Raw genomic sequence first — 24,411 nt, 5'->3', positions numbered from 1 at the left:
CTTAGGTCGTCCCCTTGTTTCCCCAAGTGTCTATGGTTGCTGCTAAGTGGACCCAATCCACATTGTCAGACTCAGTCATCCCAGGTAGAAGATCCATATAAGGAGAATCTTCCCCAACATCAGTGTCCATTTTACATGTGTAACAATACTGCAATGGGGCCGAGTGAACTGTGATGTCAGATCTATGATCAATTATAAACCTGTTTCCTAGAGGATGTGCTTGACCAATTACAAGATCTACTTGAATAACAGAGTCCTAGAACTGCAAGTAGACATGGTGTTTAGACCAGTCATGCACCATTTTTGCTTCCCTCATGAAAGGACGTCCTAAGATAATCTCAAATGCCATAGTGTGCTTGGAGAAATCCATAACAATGAAGGTAGTTCTTATTTTATGTCCAAAGACCTTGATCTTGAGATTTTCTAGCATCCCAATAGGTTTAACAATAGACCCATTGGCCATCTTTATTACTATGGTTATGGTCCCAAGGTGAGGTCTTCCCATAGTTTCCCAACAATTTTTAGTCACAATGCTAACCCCAGTGCCACCATCAAGAATTCCCTTCACAGTTAATCCCTTGGTAGTGATTGGTATGGATGCATTGGATTCATCTCCCTCAAAGTATTGTCCCAACTTGTTAACATATATTTCTACAATAGGGTTCTCATCTAGGTTGGGTTGTGGATCTCAGTGTTCCTCCTCTATTGGCATCTCCCTAACTCTATCCATCTGCACAAATTGTGGTAGCCTGACCTTCAGTTCTCCATTGAGGAAAGCTTGAAGAGCTAAGAATAGCTCAGTGTCTCCATATAGTTTGGACATGATGGTGGTTCTAACCCCTGAAGCCATGAAATCCATCAATTTGGCAATATTTAACGACACCTTTTGGGCTTCAGTCCCTTGAGATGGGGAAGAGGGGATGTCCATTTCTTTGATAGGGTTAGGTAGTCCCTCTATAAACATGCTTTCTAGCAAGAAGTAAGTACGCCCACTTTCCCATGACTTTAAGTCACTTTCTTCTTGGATGACACTAGGTATGGCTAGGGGTCTATGGACTTTCTGAGGTTGTTGTTACATAGGGAACACTGTGTCTGTAATTTGGATCTGCCTAGGTGTTGGCTCTAGATCCCTTTGGGTATCTTCTATAAAACTTCTTAATTGCTTGACCCGCTCGATCTCCTCTGTAGGGTTTGGATAAGTTCCTATCTTCTTCTTAGATCCTGGCCATTGTGGCTCATGACGATCTTCCTTGATGGTTTCTTTCTTAGTGGTTGTTTTGGTCTCCGCGGGTTCACCTGAATCAGAATCCTCTTCAACATCGTTCATATTGATAGCCGTTTTTCGGCTATTCAAAATTGTCATAGTGAGCTACCTCACCCTACCAGAATCACCTAAACATTGTGGCTATTCTTACCTTTTCATTGTACATAGGCATGTGTGAGTTAGGGGACTTTTTCCATATTTTCTTAAAAACCCTCAATTAGCTAGTCACTGGGCTAGTTGAGCCAAAAAAATAAAAAATAATTAAAAAAAGGTATATTATGGCCTCTTTGTGTGTAAATATTTCATTATATGTATGGCCTAAATATAGGGATTTTTATAATTATTTTGATATTTTATTTAAATATTTATACCTAGGTGTGTGTTTTATTAAACTTATGTATGCCTTCTTTCATCCTCTTGCACCATAAGTGTATTTTTTGCCAATGTGTACATACTCTAACCTCATATTTTTCTTTAATACAAATCACCCCCACATTTTCACCCTCACCCTCGTGAAAACGAAAAAATTGATTTCTACTTTCTTAGTCATGTTTATTAGATTAAGGATAGTATGAACCTTGTCAATGCTTACAACACTACATTAGAGTAAGCAAATGTACAAATTTCTTTTAAATGACTCATGTTTTTGTCTTATAAGACTAGTCCTCTTTTTTAATTGTGCACAAAATTAACTAGTATGCATGCTTAGAATTATGTTTGTGATGACGACGTCTCTCAAACACCAAGTAGAATTTGTCACTCTACTTTGGGAGAATGAAATGGACTAAAGAGCAGACATGCTTGCGGCAGCTATGTCTCCCAAGCACCAAATGGATTAGTCATCCATCTTGGAAAGATGTCGTAGGGTAAAAAGGGATCCTCTACCCGCTAAGTAAAATTGACTAATGACTAAGGCTTTATCTCTTCTACCTCATAGTCGAGGACGACTATGAGGTAGAAGAGGACGACTATGATTTCAAGAGAGAGGTAATGTCATAAAATCTAATATCTGACCAACCCAAATGATTTTCTCATATTAAACTGATCATTTAATGTGGGAGAATAAACGGGAACAAGGGTTAAGATATAGATGTTCTTATAGATCTATTTAAGCATGGGGCCAATGGTAAAGGGGCCCATATGAGAAAAGGTCTATCAAAGAGAAAGGTTAACTAATGGAGAAAAAGACCATGGGATTGTCTTCATTAAAGCCTCCAAAGGTAAGAGAAGTCGAGTGCCTACTACCACAAGCTCTTGGCTATAGATGCAAATCCACACAAGAGAATGCTTATGCTTGCTTATCAATCTCTCTAATCTCCATTAACTCTATGCTAAGCTATGCTACAAGAGCTATGAGTAATTACGTGCAAGGGGTTATTTCTTTCTAGTAGAGCTACTTCTACTTCTCTCTTCTTCCTCACTCCCTGCTAGCTCTCCTCACCTTTCATGGTGTTTGAGGTCTTGGGATTGAGGCTGGGCATTTTTCAAGCTCATGCTAATCATGTTTATTGTTGTAGTTATGCTAATGCTTGGTGAGTGAAGCTTACCATCTTCATCTCATCAAGAAGGTCTCAAGGAACACAAACAGTTGTATTGTAAACACGTCTTCCGTCATGGAAGAATCTATAATACAAATGCCTATTGGAGGGGGGACCGGCTCCAACTAATCCGGTCCTCTATTGGTGTCAATTTCTCTAAACTCTCACTCTCTTTTACAAGTATTGATCATGCCATGTTAATGAAGTAATGTGTTAAGTGTCGCTCTCCCTATCCAAGCACTTTCTTTCTCACTATACATCTACACACTAAAGAATACTCAAGGAAATGCTCAATATGTTATTTACTTTCCGCTCCAACTCAAGTTAAAGGCTAATTCCATTACATGAATGCAGGTGAAGGAACTAGTCAGCAACAACCATGGCTTCTACAAAGGCCAAATGGAGCTAGACCACCTCCACAAGGAGGAATCCCAATCCTCGAGCGAGTACTTCCGAGCGAACAAGAAACCGAGCGAGCATAAGCAATGTAAAATATTAGATCAAGATCTCAATAGTTACTCTATAGAGTATAGTGTAGCAAAGTAACCATGTTGCATCTCAAATAGTCTCAAACAAAAGAGCCATACTCTTCCTTTAATGTGTTCACACACATTAAAATAGTCTCAAACAAAAGAGCCATACTCTTCCTTTAATGTGTTCACACACACACATTGATAAAAGTCTTTCCCTTGCTTCCGAACCATCTTCTTGAGCATATTCCAAAACTCTATTTGTGCAAACTTATTCTCCATGGTAAATTCACATGTTGCAATTGTCGTAATTTCACGCACAAATAAACCAAGAGATGGTAACTCAAATGCCACATGTCCGTCATAATGCATAGGTAGCTCTTGAACTTGAAAGATATCCTTTGCTTGCTTGAGTGCCATGTGACGTAGGCTGCTTTGTGAAGGCATTGCATGCAGTATACCAACTACTTTGGAGGGACCATGGGACTATTACTATTGTGTCCTTCATTCCAATGCCTTTAGAGAGAGAGAGAGAGAGAGAGAGAGAGAGAGAGAGAGAGAGAGAGAGAGAGAGAGAGAGAGAGAGAGAGAGAATGAGGTTCGTTTTCCACAGTTGCGAGATCAAAATCGAGGAATCGTTTCTAAAAAACCAACCTTTTTGGTCGCGCGTCAAAAATGACTTTGATGCACTGATGCCCTTGTTCAGCATTCCGTACCTCCACCTTCTTCTAGAATTCCACAAAAGTGGGCCTGACTCCGCTACTGGCAGCAAGCTCTGCATGGAAGGGGTGTGCATGCTCTCAACCAATCTAGCCAATTACGCTATCTTCGCTCCTCTCAGACTCAGTCCCGCTTATATAAGTCACTCACAGTGCTCGAAAAAAACCTAGGTGTAGTGTAACAAAAATCTAGGTTTAGTGTAACCCCACCTACAAATTTTGAGATTTACCTCTAAATTTTATAGTTGGTGAGAAAACCTCCAAAATTTGAAAAAAATTAATATAGATTGGTATAAAAATCTTCAAATTTAGTCAATTTACCTTAATTGTTTCTAACATGTAGGTTTGACAAGTTTTTGGAAAAAAAGTTTTTTTCGAGTACTGGTCACTCATTCTCAGCGGCCGAGTTTAGTGAATTTTGAGTGTCGTGTCTTGTTCACTCGCAAGGCTTCTCTCTGTCACGCACTGAGAGTCTCAAAAGCAAGTCGGACTCTCTCTCTCTCTCTCTCTCTCTCTCTATGTCTCTCTTTTTTTGGAAAAGACTTTAGAAAGACATTTCCAAAACATGATACAAGCCCGTTTAAAAGACTCAAAATCCACTCAATGTCTATCCAACTGATGGCTTCAACCACATTGGAAATGCTCGTAGCATGCGTCTTCTAAGAGCTCTATGATAGAAGTCAAAATTCATGAGCCTTCTTCCTCTCCTGGCTTATGCACTAATTATACACCTGTCTACTTCCTAACAGTGGGAACATTGGTACGCTGATTCTGGTTCTGCATATGCTCCTTGCATCTAAACCTTTGTGGTGGCTCTCAAACTCTTCTCGTTGTACAGGATCTCACACAGACAACATGAGTGAATGGCACATGAAACACAGTACTGCATTTTGGCGTAAAGCTTGGGAAGTGTGTACCCATCATAAAGGCAAGCATCTTGCATATCTCGCACAACACCTTGTTCAACAATGTTCCTTGCAAGAAACCACTTGACAACCTTGTCCTTGGGCACACATAGCCCACCATTGGAGCACCTGATGGGGTTGGTGTGGCCTCTTCCATGCTTGTTACATCCAACCTTACGGCGCTTACCATCATGATTGCTTATGCTGCAACTACTTTTGCTTCCTCTTCGTCGTGGCCATCTCTCTCTCTCTCTCTCTCTCTCTCTCTCTCTCTCTCTCTCTTATATAAAGAAAAAGTAGGCTACATTCAATCGTCGCTAGGCTTACTGTCTCTAAATTGTTCCCATGAGGTCACTGGATACACCTTTACTACAGACTGTCTCTTGACCTGGAGACCCATTAGCGCTTTGCAATAGTATTTTAGTCTTCATGACAGAAACGGCCTTGAGTATAGAGGCAGTCACGGTGTTGATACTGATGGTGCTTCTCATGTTTACCGCTATGTCCCTGGCGACGTGGTCTTCTTCATCGTCGCAATCCGCCGCACAGGCATCAGCGGGGGAGGGTGAGCTGCAGTATGCCTCTATATCGTAGGATGCCCTTTTCTCCATCAATGTAACAAACCGAGAATTCTACTGTAGCCGTATTGAGGAGGCAGATTTTCTAGCATAGCAAGATCCCTTTGGAAGGGGACATCTCTGCAAATCCTTATACAAAAATCCTTTACAACTAAATTGAGAAGCAAAAAAAGCATTATCATCGGCCTACACGCTAATAGAAGGGAAGATCTGACCACCAACCTCTTTGATCTTCTTCTCTGCAATCTTAGAGGAGAAATTTTCCTTAATGACCAGAGGAGTGGGGGGAGCATTTCCTTTACCTAGCACCTTGAAGTACCCGAACGGTGTGACATCCAGCAAGGGCCCCTTTCGTTCCAAACCAAATTTCGTAGAGTCGGATAGAAGCAAGAAGAGATGATCCACATTCACAATGGGACAGTGGAACTTGTTCATTGTCTTGTGGAAGTAGCACATACCTACCTTCCCAAAGTACCTAGGGTGATATTTGTCGAACAGAATGCGATGGTGGTGCATACCTCCTACATTACCACGACCTCCAGAATGCTTTTTGTGCTTGCCAATTCTTCCATGTCATGCACTGATGTGACCTCTCTTCTTCCTGTTATTCTTCAACCTGGTCGTCATGGCGGCCTTCCTACTCTCAAACCGCCACTTGGATGAGTTCTTTGCTGCTGCTGTGGGCTAGTGTACTGAGGACGAGCCTGTTGAGCACCTGGATATTGCGTCTGAGGTAGTTGGGTGCCATGATATTGAGACTGAGCATGCTGGCCAGCACTCGGATACTGTGACTGAACACCTGAAAATTGTGGTTGCACTAGCGGGACCCCAAGATAATGTGGTTGTGCTTGCTCGGGAAGTGTAAATCGTGGCTGTCCCTGCTGCACACCTGGATATTGAAATTGAACTGGGATATAGTTTGGGGCACTCTGCATGGGATGGATTCCTCCATAGATAACGAGTGGGTATTGACCAACTTGCTCTCCAACAGAGGAACACACTCTCTCTCTCTCTCTCTCTCTCTCTCTCTCTCTCTCTCTCTCTCTCTCTCTCTCTCTCTTTTGGGTATACAACTCTGAAACTTCTAGGTAGGCTTTGCAATACGCAAAGCAGACCTAAAAAACCACCACAAAAAATTTCCAGCCAAAAGTAACTCGTTTACATAAGTATTTCAGGCTCTGAAAGTTTTCAGGTCATCAAAGCCGCAAGTCGTAAGACCGATATACGATGTAATAGCCACAACCCCTGCCTCGGCCAACACGTGCCTTGGACCTCTTTCTCCTACCGACTCTGTAGCCAGCACGCTCAAGCCCCACATAGAAATCCATGCCATAAATACCAGTAGATGGGTCATATTTGATACCCAGATCAATGTGCTCTTGAATGCCGAAACCAAAATAGCCAGTGTCACTGAAATTTCTTTTGATGACCTCATACTCTTTCACCTTCAAGCCACTCTCAAGGAACTGCATGGCCTTAGCTTCCCGAACAGTTACATAACAGGCAATCTTTTCATTCCTCTTGATTCCAAAATACCTCACGAGCCTTGGAAAAGACTGGAGTTTGCCCAATTAGTTGCTCAAGAACCTTAGCAGCCCTTGTGAGACGATCACCACTCTCACCGACTGATATGTTCAGCACAAGCTTCTGCACTTTGATCTCTTGTATGGGGTTGGCAGCCTTCTTCTCTGCTGACACGGCCATAGTTGCGACGAGAAGAAGCCCCCACCGATCTCGCTGATATGTTGCTGCAAAAAAGCTCTCTCTCTCTCTCTCTCTCTCTCTCTCTCTCTCTCTCTCTCACAGCCGTTTTTTGACCTAGTAGGCAGCAGTTCACTCTTTTGACCATAACTTGCTCATCCGAACTCCGATTTAGGTGATCTATAGCCTCAATCGAAGAGCACGAAGCCCTCTACGCATTGATGTAAAGACATAATTTTTCTGTGTAATGGAAGGCTTTGCTGTAACAGCATCTCAGAACTGAAAAAACTGTCAAAACTTTGCGTTTTTGTTGCCAACTTGAAGGCAATGTCAGACAAAACTCGCAAGGGTGGAAAAGCCACACTCGCCATGGAGAATGATGCAAAATCTCCAAGGAATTTGGATGCTAATCCAACCACATCGTCTACAACAACGGAAGCAATGATCATGGCTTACTTGATCTCGTTACAAGAAACCGTCAACAAGCAAGGTGAAGAGTTGCGCGCACTTGCAATGGAGAATGGTACTTTAAGAGTTCTCGTTGTGGAGAATGAGCACCTCAAGAAGGTTCTTGAAATGCAAACAACACGCTTGATGCATCTTGAGAATGAAGTTCAAGAATGTAAACGCTCTCTTGTGGACATGAATGTAGTGAAAGAGCGCTTGAGCAAAGTTGAGAGTGATCATGTATTGAAAGAGGAAACGATAGATACAATACGACATGATGTATGTGAGATGAGAAATGCATCCAAATCATGGGCTGATATATGTAAGGATAATGTGGTTTCTACATCTCCTATCACGCAAGCCGTTGTCCAAGCAAAGAATGTAGAGAATGTGGACACTCAAGAATTGCAAGAACGACAAAAACGCTCAAAGAACATCGTCATTCGTGGAATCAAGGAGGAAAGCATGGAAACACCCCAATCTCTTGCGGTTGCTATTGAAGAGTTTTTTGCTACACACTTTGGCATGTCAGGAATCATGGCTTATGGTGCACATCGAGTTGGAAAACAAGGAGTCCCTCGCTCGGGAGAAAGACCTATTGTATGTACCATGGCTGATGAGGTAAAGAGAAAGATCATCCTTGACAATGGTTGGATCTACCTCAAAGGAACGGGTTGTAATGTATATGAGGATCGCACTCTTATGCAACAAAATGTACGTCGCAAAGCATACGAGGAAAGAAGCAAGAAGGTTAAGGTATCATCTCAAGAAGAAAAGTCACTTGAGGAGGATGCAAGTCCACCCAAAAAATAGGGACACATGATCTATGAGACCAACTCACGCTTGCGAATAAGCTTTTGGAATTGTAACGGGTATCCATGGAATGCGGGAATTGGCATTGATGAGCTTACCAATGACTCCGATGTGATACTTCTTGTCGAAACATGGGAGCATGATGCGCAACGAATTCTTGGATTTGACAAATACGATGTACATTCTTTGATGTGGGCCAAAAATGCAAAGCAACGAAGAGGCCAAGGAGGCGTAGCATGTATGACCAAAAAGGGTTTGAAAGATGTTTCCATTGTCAAAGAAGATAAGTATAAACGCTACTTATGGCTGAAAATCATCCCACCAAATGGTCAAGTCATGTTTGTGGCCGGCTGCTACATTCCTCACTATGACTCCAACTTTTATGCTCGCTTGAATATGGATAGAGATCAGCCCTTTGTTGAACTAGAGGAAGACATTGCTCATTACAAGGATCAAGGTGAAGTCATTGTTTTTGGAGACATGAATGCTCGCACAAATATGTTACAACACGACACACAACAAGTCGACATGCCGCATGTATCAAGAAGAGTGGATGACTCATACATGTATAATCGAAGTTCTAATGATGCAAAAGAAGTGGATCACTATGGAAAGTCACTTCTACATATGTGCAATAGTACCGGAATGCTCATTGCAAATGGTGTATCTCTATGGCAAGGCACCAATGACTTTACATGTAGAAAGCACAATGGTGCTAGCGTGATTGACTATATGTTGTTCTCAGAAGCCACTCTAGAATGCATACAAAGCTTTACACTTGGTGAATGGAATCCGGAATCGGATCATAGGATGTTATGTATTGACCTCAAGTGCGGTAAACGGCCCGAGCATGTAGCCTCCAATCATGATGTGAATCATTTGTACCTACGTCTAAACTTCAAACGAGCACTTATATATGTTGATATGGTGGACCAAATGTTAAGCATGATAGAGCATCAAGGGAGCCCAACATTAGAATGCAAGTGGAAAGTTTTCAAAGAAGTAATTTTCTCTTGTGCGAAGGAATGCTTTTCGGTGAAACACATGTCTTGCAAAAGGTCTAAGAAGGGTAGCACCAAGAAGAAATGGTTTGACATGGAATGTAGTCAAGCCCGAAAACACTTGCTAAGATTGGATGCAATCAAAGACAAGGAAGTTTACTTGGAATGTTCACACACATACAAAGCACTTGTTCAAAAGAAGAGGAGAAGGTGGGAAGTCGAAAAACAACTTCTTTTAGCACAAGAGAAAGCACATGCATGTGGCAAGTTTTGGCAAAATCTAAAAGGCAAGCGCGTTGAGAGCTTTGGTGACTTGACTCTTGAGGATATGTATATGCATTGTAAGAACCTCTATGAGCAACCCAATGTTGATAAGATGGAGGGTTGTAGCTCCCTTCCATTTATGTCTCCCTTCTTTACCATTGAAGATGTATGCCGCGCGCTTGAGAAACTTGCTACTCGCAAGGCAGGTGACCTTCAAGGTGTCAAGGCTGAAATGATTAAATGGACAAGCAAGAAAACACGATATTGGATATGCGATATGTTTAACCTTGCACTTCAGTATGGCATGCCTCATGATTGGAGTGCAAATTGGATCAAACCTTTGCACAAAGGAGGAGATGTAAACAATGTGAACAACTATCGCACTATAATGGTTGGTTCTTTGATGGCAAAGTTATTTGGATGTATCATGGAGATGAAGATAAGTGAATGGGCTGAAAAGAATGGCAAACGTGCGCTTGGCCAAGCAGGTTTTCGAAAGCATCATAGCACTATTGATCACCTTGTCACTCTTCGAGTTCTTATGGAAGCGTCTCGATTGAAAGGAAAAAAGTTGTATTGTTGCTTTGTGGATTTCAAGAAAGCTTTTGACATGGTACCGCGAGGAAATCTTTGGAGACGTATGCAAAGCCTTCAAGTGCCGAGAGAATTTATGCATGCAGTCTTTCGCATCTACCAAAAAGTGATATGTCGATTACGTATGGGAGACGGAATTTCAGAATTTTTTGCAAGCACTATTGGTGTCAAACAAGGATGCCCACTTTCCCCAACCCTCTTTGGGCTACTCATTGATGAATTGGAATACATGGTTCTTGATTTTATGCAGCAAGAAGGCATAGAAGAGGTTGAGATTGGAAATGCGGTGATCATGCTTTTGCTTTATGCCGATGATGTAGTGCTCTTGGCACATACCTTAGAAGATGCACAAAAGCTTATGAGTGTCTTGGAACGCTTTTGCCTACATAGCGGGCTGATCGTGAATGGATCCAAAACCAAGGTTATGCTTGTAAAGACCCTCAATGACGAAAATCCATGCATTGTATACAACAATGAGAAACTTGAAGTGGTAGATCACTTCAAGTACCTTGGCCTTGAGGTTCCATCCAATCATAAATGGAAGGATTGTGCAATGCGTCGCTTGGAAGCCGGAAAGAGGGCTTATTATGCATTTGAGAACATGTGCAATGCAGGAGAGATCAAGTGTTGGGCTCTCAAAAAGTACCTCTTTGACACATTGGTGACACCGGTGCTTCTTTATGGAGTGGAGGTGTGGGGTGGAAGCATCGGGAAGTCTACTTGGAAAGAGTTTGAGAATGTCCAAAAGTGTTTTCTCACCAACTTTCTCCAAGTCAAGACACAAACACCCTACATGCTCTTACTTCTTGAGTCCGGATCGCTTCCCATTGAGGTCTTGGGCATGGAAAGGGTTGTGGAGTACATGCGTAAGACACAACGTAGCCCTTTGCATCGACTTCCTAGAATCGCATATGAAGCAAGTCAAAAGGTTCAAAAGACATGCAAGAGCAAAATACTAAGTTCGGGGTGGATGCTTGATATCAAGAAATGGTTTGGAAGATGGGATGCATGTCACTTGGTCAAGGATGCATCGATCGACTCCCAAGTTAATGAGGCCTTCTTACAACGCCAATGTATCATGGCTTGGGAGAAATCCGGAGGTTCTCGCTTCAGCCATTACACCACACACGTTGCCCCAAACTACAAATATCTCTTCTTCTCGGAACGAGGTAACCGAACCCATTCCTACATCCTTGAGCCCATCCCGTTGAGTGCGATCCGCACCATTGCCTCCATTCGTCTTAGCTCCCATTCTCTACGCTGCGAGACAGGACGTTGGGGCACTGGCGAGGAGTGTCATCGACTTTGCACCTTATGCCCTTGTCAAGTGCGAGAGAGTGAGTACCACACACTACTTGAGTGCTCAGCTTTTGACCACATTAGGTCCTCTTTTCCCCATATATTCAGCCATGAGCTCTCCCTACATACCTTCCTCTCCCAACCACGATGTGGACTCTCTATTGCGACGCTCATTTCAGCCATTTTTGAGCATCGAGAGTCACTTATGAACTCCACTCACACCACGTGACATGTTCATTTGGTCCCATAGGTCATATTTGACCTCCCAGGACGATAATAGAACTATCTATCTATCTATCTATCTATCTCTCTCTCTCTCTCTCTCTCTCTCTCTCTCTCTCTCTCTTTCTCAAAACTCAACTCTTTCAAGGAGCGCGCTCCTTGAAAGAGTTGAGTTTTGAGAGAGAGAGAGAGAGAGAGAGAGAGAGAGAGAGAGATACTTTCTCAAAACTCAACTCTTTCAAGGAGCGCGCTCCTTGAAAGAGTTGAGTTTTGAGAGAGAGAGAGAGAGAGAGAGAGAGAGAGAGAGAGAGAGAGAGAGAGAGAGAGAGAGAGAGAGGAGTGAGTAGTCACCTTATAATCCAAAATGCCGGTTAAAAGCAAGGGGAAAAGGAGAAATTCCGCCCCAAAAATAGAGAAAAATTGTCAAAAAGACAGGTGAGCATTCAGCTTAATATCGTGCCGTTTTCAATTTCCAAAATATTCGGTTAAAAGCAAGGGGAAAGGGAGAAATTCCAACCCAAAAATAGTCGCGGTCATATTCTCGAGAATGTGCACACATACTCCTCGATGCTATGCGGATGCAGTGACACTCGCGTCCTCCTCCTTCCTTCAAGGTTGGGGGGACTGAAGATCCTAGCCATCCAATCAGGGCGTCTGCAAATTGTGGAATCTAACCAACCGTTCGTCACAGATGTCTGACAAGTTAGCACATGGAAAGCTCTTGCCATTTCACTAATCAGGCTAGTCCAGTTCAACAGTGGGAATGTGCTCAACTGCCGACACATCAGCGCTCGTAATCCCCTCAATTTACTCATTGTCACCCGTTCCAAGGGATTGTCTCCTCCAATCATTGCCCATTATGATTGCCAGTCATTTCATGACTGATCCGCAATTCAAGAGCACTCAGGACTGCAGAATTGGACAGGTGGTGCACAATCAAGACTCAGTGGGTTCTTGAGGAAAATTTGCACCAGATGTCAGGGTTGTACACTGCTAACTAATCAACCCAGTACGTTAGTGTTGGCCCCCCTCCCCCCGACGCTTGAAGGCCGGGAATGGTCGCCTACTGACCATTCCCAACATAATCAGGGCTCTCGACCTTCGTCGATCGCCCATGATTAACGAGAATGGTCAGTAGGAGACATTCCCTACACCTGCTTCAACCCACGACAGTGAGAAGATGGGCCCCATAGCCTACCTTTTGTGGTTCTATTTCAGGCTCTTCACCTTCCAAAGGCCCATTTTTGTCTAAATGCTCCCTTTTTCATCTAAATGCTTATGCTAGCTTATATAAGTTCTTTTAAAATAATTGAGAAAATGGACCAAAGAGGACACGTCCCCACCTTCTCTGGCTCACACCATACCTCGCAGGCACTAGAATCGATTGAATGAGCAGGACTGCTATAGCTATGCTTGGACCGTGTAGCTATAACTTTTACATGTTGTATCTTACAATCTTTTTAGTAGAATTTTTTCATCTCCCTCATAGATGTAATCTCGCTCTTGTCGTCCTCTGTATGTAAAATCAACCTTGCCTTCTCCAACATTGCATCAATGTGTTCTCAGGTTCCATCAATGGAGCAACTATTACCCAACAGATGAGTCACTCATCCAATGGCATTTGCTGGCTAGAGACCTGCCCTGTGCTTTGGCCTCACCTACACTCTCACTTTGCTCACTCTATCGTGGCATCGATATCTCGACCTTCATAGTTGGCCAATTTTGCTACTTCACATTTTGCAGAGTCTTTGAGAGGTCTCAACGCCTCCAAAAATATCCGGTAAGGTTAACTTGGAACACGTTCGACCTTCCATATGCTTCACTATCTTCAAATTCTTCACAGCTTTACAAATTGTTTACTTTTCATCTTACAAATGTCGATGACTTTGCAACATTTTTCTTTGTTCTAAGATTAGAGAGGCCTACTTGCTGGCTACTCTCATAATTGCATTGTGAAAATTCCTCCTATTAATCTGACCATGCAAGCCGCTGCAGCACTCGATTGAGTTTTCTTCTTCTTCTGCTTGCCCCTCAGTCCTAGCATTCGCAACAGGGTTTTGCTCCATGGTAGTATGTCCCATGAGCTCTTAGCTAGTTTCTGACCTGCAGACTCCTTTTCCTTCTCATGATACATTTAAGAACATCAAGCACAATGGCAACATTTCTTTCGATGATGTGATTGAGATTGCCGGTGTGATGCATCCCAGTTCAATGGCAAAGGAGCTTGCTGGCATAGTACATGAAATTGTTGGTACTGCGTTTGTGTGGCAACATTGCTCTATGAATGGCAAGGATCCCAAGAATTTACAAATAGAGATTGACGATTGGGGATGTTGAGATTCCAGAGAATTAGCTTAACTAATCTTAGGTAGGTGTCTCCCTGGAATGTAGTGCTGCTAAAGTAAGTTTTACTTTCTGGTACTGCTGCTGGGTTTTTCCTGCGAATCATTTTTTGACAAATGTCATCTTGTTATACTTCTAATGAGTGTATGCTCAGTGTGTCAAAGAGAGAGAGAGAGAGAGAGAGAGAGAGAGAGAGAGAGAGAGAGAGAGAGAGAGAGAGAGAGAGAGAGAGAGAGAGAGAGAGAGAGAGAGAGAGAGAGAGAGAGAGAGAGAGAGAGAGAGAGAGAGAGAGAGCATCGGTTCACATGCTTCAAATAGTGTTCGGGAAAAATTAATTACACAAACATCCAGAGAGGAGATTTCTCAGAATAAAGGCATTTTTTACAATTGAACTCTATTTTCTTGAATTTTCAAACCGAATTTTTTCCTTCTTTCCCTCCCTTCAATTGGTTGTTTTGAGTTTTCAATCGGCTCTTAGCATTATATTTTAGCAGACTTGAAATCTAAAAATTGAAAGGGACGCACTCCAGCCTGCTATACAGAGCTTCTCCACAGGATTGGTGCAGTGAGAGAGAGGAGTGTTGGGAGCTCATCAGTGGCCTGACACTCTGGTTCATTAGGCGGGCCCGTTGCTTCCGCATCTTTGAGGCTCGCCCTGTGCCAGCAACAGAGACTGTTCGCGATTTTTGGCTAGAACTGATCCATACTCTCAGAGGACAGCTTGAGGGACTACATGGCAGCTCCGACCGCATGTGGGAGCGCAGAGAGGCTTTCCTTCGACTCTGGCGTCCTGGGCCTTTTTACACCATGGTCTAGGGTATACTCTGATGGCATTACCGACCACCTGTGTGGCTTTTCCCTCCCCCATTTCTTGATTTAGCCCCATTGTACATATGCTGGTTTTTTCATTGGGAGAGTCTCTCATCATGGTTGTTGTAGCCCTCTCTTGAAGAGGTGGTTGTAGCCCTATGGGCAGATTCAGTAACTAATAGAAGGATCTTTTTATTGATTTTTTTTTTGAAAGAGACGCAGAACTTTTCAGAGAGTTGTGTGTGTGTGTGTGTGTGTGTGTGTGTGTGTGTGTGTGTGTGAGAGAGAGAGAGAGAGAGAGAGAGAGAGAGAGAGAGAGAGAGAGAGAGAGAGAGAGAGAGAGAGAGAGAGAGAGAGAGAGAGAGAGAGAGAGAGAGAGAGAGAGAGAGAGAGAGAGAGAGAACATATCCTACAAGGTAGTTTAATTGTGCTCACACGTTGGCTTGGTTTTCATGAGGACTAAAACTTAAGTAGGAGAATGTGCAAGGTGAAGTGAAAGAGAAGAAAAATAAGTCAAAGATTGAAGTAAATCTAGTCAGCTTTGGTCCCTGAAAGTGAAAAGACTTTTTCTTGGGGATTCTCCAACCTCAACATTTTGCTGTAAAGATCTTTTGTATATGATGAGAAAAGTCGGTGATAGTGATATTGTTTCTCTTTTTTTCTTGAGTGAGAGAGAGAGAGAGAGAGAGAGAGAGAGAGAGAGAGAGAGAGAGAGAGAGAGAGAGAGAGAGAGAGAGAGAATATCTAAGCATCTTTTCTCACTTGTTAGCTCTCCTCCTAGTGGACATACATGGTAGCTCTTGGTTTGGCAAGTCTCTATCATCTGCAAAAAAATGCGATGTCAATACGATGCAACCCTTTCCCTCATCCATGCCAGCTAGCAAGATTTATTTACCACCTTGTCCTGAGCAGACACAAGCTCAAATGAGATTGAAATTTTCCGCAAACAAATTATGGCCTTCTAAACATCTGCTAAATTTTTCCAAACAATGATCCAAAATGGAAAGGAGTCGCATCTTACTAAGTTGTTCAATCAATCTATATTTAAGTTTCCAAAACAACATATTTTTGCTAGCAATGGTGACATGTATATATACGTGAGAAACTCACTTGATAACTTTTATCCGTTTTGAGCTTGCTCGGATAAGTTCGCTCGATGTTTGGTAGAACTCCTCCACAAGGAGTGGAAGGAGTTCCACCGTTGCCAGACCCAAATGTGCATGTGGTAGAGGTGACAAATTCAAGAGAGGTTGACATGGAAGCAAATGGCATTAAGCGTGGCCGAGGGAAAGGTAAGGAGAAAGAAGGAGTTACATCACAAAGTGACCATGGACTAGAAAAGAAGGCAAAGGAGACCAAGGAATCTAAGAGGACTCGACGTCGTATCAACCTCCAAGACTTTCCTCTTGGACATGGAATGGCTCCATACAATTTGTTGGAAGACATGAAAGGTAAGGGTCCTGATATCTCATGGCCTCAGTTTCTTGCATTATGTCCACAAGTTAGGAGGGATTTAACAAAGGCAGTTAGCACGAGGAGAAAGGTAAAAGAGAGTGTGCCTGTTGTAAAAATTGCACAAGTTGAAATGAATGAGGATATTACACCCGTGCTAGATTGTTACATAAAAGGAAGATTGGTTAGGAAAGGTCTAGTGGATGGGGGTACACAAATTTGCATCATGACAGAGGGACTCATGCAAAAACTAGGCATGCACATCCATGAGACACCTGAAATTAAAGTCAAGATGGCAAACAATAGCAAGGCTAGGTGTGTAGGCATTTGTAAAAATGTTTTTGTGGAGGCCTTTGGCATTAAGAAGGCAGTGGATTTCTATGTCATGTCTACCAAAGGAAATGGTTACCCATTTATCCTAGGGAGACCATGGCTAATGAAAATGCGAGCTTTGCATGATTGGGAGAGTGGAAAGCTAATTTGCAGGAATGACAATCATAAGAAGGTTGTCTTTGACATGAAGGAGCAACGCCAAGAGGAGCTCCATGAAGAATCATCTCAAAGTGAGACGGAGCAAGGCTGGACCGATAGCACTTCAGAAGGAGAAAGTAGTGGCAGCATTACTGAAGAGGAGTCTTCCATCGAAGTCATGGGGGTAAGGTTTAAGCCAAACAAACAAGAGACCTCTTGCCCAGGTTTGGAAGAGGTAGGTTCCCAAGAGAACCAAAAAGTGGAAGATGAAAGAATGCTAGAAGGTATGTTATCTACAACACTTACAAAGGATGAAAGAGAGGAGCTCAAAGGTGTGTCAAGAAAATTTCCTAGGCTTTTTGCTAAAGACTACACTGATGTGCATGGAGTAGATGCTGTTCAACACAAAATTGAGTTGAAGCTAGAGGCCACACCTAAGGCTCAGAAGCTACAAAGGCTAGGAGTCATCAAGGAGCAGGCTTTACTCAAGGAGGTAAGAAAGCTTCTAGCAGCAGGTTTCATTTATCCAGTGGAGAATTCAAAGTGGGTCTCTCCCGTTGTTGTCACTCCTAAGAAAAACGGCAAGTGGAGGGTGTGTGTGGATTACCGTCCACTCAATGAGGCAACAAAAAGAGATCACTTTCCCTTCCCATTTCAGGATGAGATACTGAATGAGGTAGCTGGTCATGAGAAGTACACTGTGTGTGATGGCTACTCAGGTTACTTTCAAATAGGGATTGCATTGGAGGACCAATTGAAAACAACCTTCATCACTCCTTGGGGTTGTTATGCTTTTAGAGTCATGCCATTTGGCCTGACAAATTCTCGTGCAACTTTCCAACGCTTCATGAACATGGTGTTTCAAGCATTCTTTGGAAAGTCCATTAGCGTTTTTATTGATGATTTTTGCATATATAGCTCAAAATCATTGCATCTACAAAGGGTAGAAGAAGGTTTAAAGAACATGGGAGGTCAACTCAACCCCGACAAGTGTCACATAGGTGAGGATGAAGTGATATTGCTTGGTCACAAGGTTTCCTATAAAGGCATTGAGGTGGATCCTTCAAAGGCAAAGGCTCTTATTGAGCCCCCATCACCCAAGAATCTCAAAAGAGGTCATCTCATTCATTCAAAAGGTGAAGTATATGTCACGCTTTATTCACTTAGCTTCGGAGTTGCTTCATCCTTTGCAAAATTTGACACAACAAGTAGAATTTGCATGGTCTGATGAGCTTGAAGAGTACTTTTGTAACATTAAAGTCATTTTGTTAGAGCTACCAACACTCATGCCTCCTTGTTGGGAGTACACATTCTTTGTTAGCTCTAGTGTTGGAAGGGAAACAATTGGTGCTGTGTTGCTACAACAAGATCCCCACAGTACCAGGATGCAACCCATCTACTTTGCTAGTAGGGTCATGAATGCTTTGGAGAGAGGCTACACAGAAGCAGAACTCATGATGCTTTCTCTCATGTTTGCGGTGAGAAAGTTTAGATCCTACCTACTACCAAAACCTTTTGTTATTCTCACTGCAGAAAATTTGTTGCCTTGGGTGTCATCTCAAATGAATCTTAGTACTAGGTTCTCAAAGTGGATTATGGATTTGCAAGAGTTCCAATACTCTTTCAAGGTAGAAGATAGTGTGCGTGCACAATTGGCAAGGATTCTCACTTATAGGGTACATGAGAAGGAAATTAAGGTGCCTCAAGTAAAGACCCTACCATTGCCACCACCAGAAAGTATTCCTAATGCTTTTACCTTGTTCTTTGATGGAGCTTTTTGACGAGCCACAGGGAAAGCAGGGGGAGGGCTAGTGTTGCTCAACCCAAGAGGAGAGGTGGTCATGAAAGAGAAGGTCAATCTACCAGGTTCAACTAGCAACAATGAAGCAGAATACGACAAACTACTTCATGTTTTGAAGATGTGCATTGGCCAAGGTATACGACGTCTCATGGTAAAAGGAGATGCAATTCTCATTGTTAAACAGATTTTAGGCATTTGGGCATGCAAGAATGAAAGCTTAAGGACAAAAGTTCATGCCATTCGTAGGATGTTTAATCAGTTTGAAGAAGTGCAACTATATCATATTCCTAGGAAACAAAATGAAGATGCCGATTTACTTGCACAACAAGCAGTTACATGTGTTGAGAAAGAAGTGCAGGTCATCATGGTGGCAACAGCTGTCAAGCAACCGAGATACCAGGGATTGGAGTCATTGGCTACATTTTGGAGGGCGAGTTTCCACAAGACTTCAATAAATCTCAGAAGAGGAGACTCATGAAGAAGGCAAGTTTCTATCTCTTCCTAGAAGGCTCCCTCTATCAAAGAGGGAAGGATCAAGTGTGCAGAAGAGTACCAACTATCGAGGAAATTCCAGCCATTCTAAAAGGTTTGCATGAAGAGGCATGTGGTGGTCATTTTGCCCAAGAATTAACTGTGAAGAAGATTTTGCTTGCGGGGTATGTTTGTCCAAGCTTGCATGTGGATGTTCAACATTGGTGTAAAAGCTGTCACGATTGTCAGATAAATGGAAATAGAAGGTTGGTGCATGGCCCGAGGCAAATAATTCTTGCAAATGGACCCTTTGAAAAATGGGACATTGATGCTATGGGTCCTCTGCCTAGAACAAAGAATGGTAAACTCTACATTCTAGTGGCTGTGGACTACATGACTAGGTGGGTAGAGGCTCAAAGTGTGGCAAGGGTAAATGGGAAAACAGTGAGTAGGTTTGTCTACACTAATATTTATTGTAGATTTGGCACACCTCTAGAGATTGTTTCGGATAATGGTCCGGGGTTCAAGAAGGGTTTACTCATAGAAGTTTGTGAAGAGCTTCACATTCTACATCGTCATAGCACACCATACTACCCACAGTCAAATGGTTTGGTGGAGAAGGCTAATGGTGTTATTGCAGACATCATTAGAAAGATGGTGAGAAACAAGACAAAGTTGTGGGATGACTTCTTGGATGGTGCCTTGTGGGCGTATCGAACCACATATAGGGAAGCCACGGAGTTTACACCATTTCACCTGGTCTATGGTCAAGAGGCTTTACAACCAATTGAGCTCAGCATTCCAACAATGCGACTTCATGGCAAAGCAGCACAAGATGATCAAGAAGCATGGATGGATCGACTTCTTACCTTAGCCGAGCTTGAGTGGAAAAGAGAAGCAGCATACGAGTGCTACAAGAGGAAAGCTACGCAGGCGAGGGAGAAGCTTGACAAGAAACTAAAGGACAAAGGCATCAATGAAGGAGATCTTGTGCTAAGGTATGACAATCGACTCGATAATCGTTTTGATGGAAAATTTGAAACTAGATGGCTGGGGCCATACATAGTTAAGAAGGCTTTCAATTCAAGTTACTATCAACTTATGGACTTGAATGGGAAAGAGCACTCTAGGAAGGTAAATGGTTATCGCTTGAAGCCCTATTTGAGTCGCCTTCTACCAAAGGATCTACCAAAGATCTGTCAAAGGGCAGCCGTCTCATGTAAGTATTGTTACATGAAGCACCAATGTAACTCCAGTCAAAATGCCGAGGGGCCAAACAATGAAGATCTTGTCAAGGACTCTGAAGTACTCTCTTTGGAAAAGATGCTTTATGATGGTACATGAATATACCATCATCCTGGGGGAGGGCTAATGATAGTCGTTTTTCGACTATTCAAAATTGTCATAGTGAGCTACCTCACCCTACCAAAATCACCTAAACACTGTGGCTATTCTTACCTCTTCATTGTACATAGGCGCGTGTGAGTTAGGGGACTTTTTTCATATTTTCTTAAAAACCCTCAATTAGCTAGTCACTGGGCTAGTTGAGCTAAAAAAATAAAAAAATAATTAAAAAAGGTATATTATAGCCTCTTTGTGTGTAAATATTTCATTATATATATGGCCTAAATATAGGGATTTTTATAATTATTTTGATATTTTATTTAAATATTTATACCTAGGTGTGTGTTTTATTAAACTTATGTATGCCTTCTTTCATCCTCTTGCACCATAAGTGTATTTTTTGCCAATGTGTACATACTCTAACCTCATATTTTTCTTTTATACAAATCACCCCCACATTTTCACCCTCACCCTCGTGAAAACAAAAAAATTGATTTCTACTTTCTTAGTCATGTTTATTATATTATTTTCATTTACTTGCATACCTTTTCCTCTTTCACCCAAAATAATACAAAGAGGGACCATATCATATGATTCCAATATCTTTCCATATCCATAATTCCTCCATATTTGTTTTATTATTTTTACTCATTATTCTAACACCATGTGCTCAATGAGCTAAAATCCATGAATAGTCCATACACTAGTCCCACCATGAATATATTGCTTTATTCACCAATAATCCTCCTCCATGCATGTGTAAAGGTCAACTTGGATGCTTTGTATTATGATATGACAAAAGAGGGGCTCACTCTTGGATGCATTGTACAAATTCAACAAAGGAGGGGGCCACTAAAAGACTTTTACAGGCATAAAAACAGGCTTTTTGGTGAGATTTTTGGCACCCATCTCCACTTCGAATTTGGAGCGGTGGTCAAAAGAGAAAATGTAGCCCACAAACTGAGTAATCACCTCAAAGTTTTTCATGATTTTTGGAGCTACCAACAGTGAGATAGAATTTTTTGAGTGGACCCCAATATGCCCACTTTTCTCACAAAGTAACCCATAGTCTTCTCTCACCTCCTTTCCCACTTCCACACACATACACTCATTCCTCTCCATCCCTCACTCAAACCTGCAACTTTCATGGCTTAATTCATCTTCTTTACCATTTCCATCTCTCCTTACTCCATAGCTCAAAAGATTATCATCTCTACACACATATAGCTCAATTTCTCTCTCTAGAATCAAATTCATATTACCATAACCTCTTCATCCTTTCATAAAAAGAGAAAAAAATCAGCAAATAACCAAGCTCAAGCCCTGAAAAAGGAGGAGTTTGATCATGGAGAATTCAACTTCCCCATGGTCACAAGAACTGCACCGACAAAGTTCTACAACCGCTTCATTCACTGGAGGAGAGGGTGAAAAATTTCATTTACATCTTGTGGTTTCCACCAAATTGTGTATATTCTCATCCTTATCTTACTTTTTATCATTGTATAAATCATATAATGCACCTTGAGTGCATATGCCATGTAATTTTATCCCATCCTACTAACTTCAAACTACTAACACTAACTGCTTCCCCATGGTCGCAAGAACTGCACCGACAAAGTTCTACAACCGCTTCATTCACTGGAGGAGAGGGTGGAAAATTTCATTTACATCTTGTGGTTTCCACCAAATTTTGTATATTCTCATCCTTATCTTACTTTTTATCATTGTATAAATCATATAATGCACCTTGAGTGCATATGCCATGTAATTTTATCCCATCCTACTAACTTCAAACTACTAACACTAACTGCTAACCCTTTTTTTTGTAAATTGCACCCACTCTACTCTACCGTGGAGTAGGCAACCTCACACAAAAAATCACTCACCTCTCTAGAATCTTATCTATTTCACCTCTATAATTCTCTCCTCTTGAGCCCACATCCATGTGACTCAAGAGACAAGAGAGCCCCACTCTCATAAGAACATATAAAAAATTTCATAAACATGGTTTTCTATGAAAATGTTGATTAGGTATAATCCTAATTAGGGTTTTCCTCACCTATAAATAGAGCCCTTCTCCCTTTGTAAATAGTAGGCTCCCTATACTATTGCTCACTACTTTGAGCGTGCCATTCACCATCTTAGTTTTAGGGAGTGAGAGTGAGCTCTCTATGCACCATTACATGTGGTGTATAGGAAAGCTTCTTTGAGCTAGTTGTAACATTGCAAGGGAGTGAGTGATTCATAACTTCCAATCAAAGTTGTACCTACTCTTGCGCATCAATGTAATCAATAAGTTGGGTGCAAATCGCGGGTCAAAACTCTCTTGAGTCTCTCCAGTTCACGCTTGGCAACCTCATCTCGTTGGCTTAAGGTGACGCGTTTTCATTTTGAAATTCTTTTGTAGTATCTGCTTGTATGTGACTCAAGAGCTCTTGTGTTTGTTTTTGTTGCTTGGGAAAACATTATAAGAGGGCTGTATGGTGAGAGGTCTCCCATAACCCTAAGATAATGTGTAGATTGCAATATCATCAAACTTAATCGTGTCTCTTGACTCTCCTCCAAGCTGTTCATACACTTACGTCAATCATTAAAATTGAAGCTAAATTTTTTAATGAAGCTAAATTCTTGCACAAAGATCTCTCTCTCTCTCTCTCTCTCTTTTGTGTGTGTTTGTGTGTGTGTTTGGTGTGTGTATTTGTAGCATTTAAATTAGTGATAGTGTACCCTTCCTTCTCGCTTGTATTGCTAAGGGATTCTCCTCTTTTGCGTCCTAGTTTGCTCTCTAACTAGGTGGTGCCCCTATCTTGTTTGGGTTTGGCTGTGGGTTGGTTGTTGTGTTGTGCTTGTGGTTGCCCCCAGCCCCAATTGAGCAGCACGGGAGCCTTGAGGGGTGTTTAGAGGTCGCCTCTCTTGTTGCCCAACCCGGACCGCCTCAATATATACGGGGTCGTCACTAGTCCCTATGTTGGTCTTAAAATTGGGGTCTGACTTCGCTGCTTTTTGTGATCTCTTCCTTCGTGTTTTCTTCTTCTTTTGAGATTGGACAATTGATGTCGTGTCTCTTTCCTCAAGAATATAATTCTGTTTTTGGAGAATCAATTGTGTGAGCACGTTTATTGGTACCACATGCGTACTTTGTGATGGCTCCTCGGTAACCTCAATCAAGTTTAATGGCATGATCTTTAGTGCATTTGGATTATTTGAACATTGGGCAATCAAATGATCTATGCCACATCGATTACACAAGAGTATCGGCATTGTAGACGTGCACGCTTGATTAATTTGCATTAGTGTGGCGTTCTTTTTTAGTCTAATAGGACACTTGTCCACACGATGTGGACCTTCACACTCATAGCATTAAAGAGGTGGTCTCTTAGCAGTGTAATTGATATTTTGGCCTCTTGTAGCAAGAGCAGCTACTTGATAGACAAGTTTGACTTGTCCCCAATAGTCCTCCATGTAGTATTGTGGACTTTATTCAATGACATCCATCCCATAGGCAATATTAGGGTCTATATCTTCCTCACAGCCTTCCAAACAAGCAATAGATGACTCACAACCCACTTGATTCACAGAAGTGATTCTCGGATGTGGAGGTTGCGGTCCTAGCACTGGAGGTGGTAAGGGTGTTGTTTGAACAACATTTTGGGTCCTAGGGACCATGTGTTGTGACATTTGTTCAAGAGGTGGAGCCGGCATCAATGCACACACTTGAGGTGTGTCTGTCCATGCTAAAGTTGATCTATTGGGTATTGCGCGCTTAAATACTATGCAATCCTTAGCTTGATGACCATACCCCCCACAAGAATTGCAATTCTTGTTGGATTTTACTCTAAAAGTAGAGCATTCACTGGTACTATGTGGACCATAGCATACTGAGTACCATTGTTGTTCCCTTCTA

The 24,411-nt window shown here is 42.1% G+C and overlaps 2 pseudogenes; both read right to left on the bottom strand.

The window, feature by feature from the left end:
* Nucleotides 1-5,660: 5,660 nt before the first annotated feature.
* Nucleotides 5,661-6,101, bottom strand: LOC147431281 (large ribosomal subunit protein uL15x pseudogene; annotated as a pseudogene).
* Nucleotides 6,102-6,670: 569 nt separating this feature from the next.
* On the bottom strand, nucleotides 6,671-7,178 carry LOC147431280 (large ribosomal subunit protein uL5 pseudogene; annotated as a pseudogene).
* Between the last annotated feature and the right edge of the window lie 17,233 nt (nucleotides 7,179-24,411).

Source organism: Adiantum capillus-veneris, chromosome 21, assembly GCF_014529385.1.
Source record: "Adiantum capillus-veneris isolate H3 chromosome 21, ASM1452938v2, whole genome shotgun sequence".
NCBI lineage: Eukaryota > Viridiplantae > Streptophyta > Polypodiopsida > Polypodiales > Pteridaceae > Adiantum > Adiantum capillus-veneris.
Note: the sequence above shows the minus strand (reverse complement) of the source record. Positions and strands in the feature narration are given on the sequence as shown.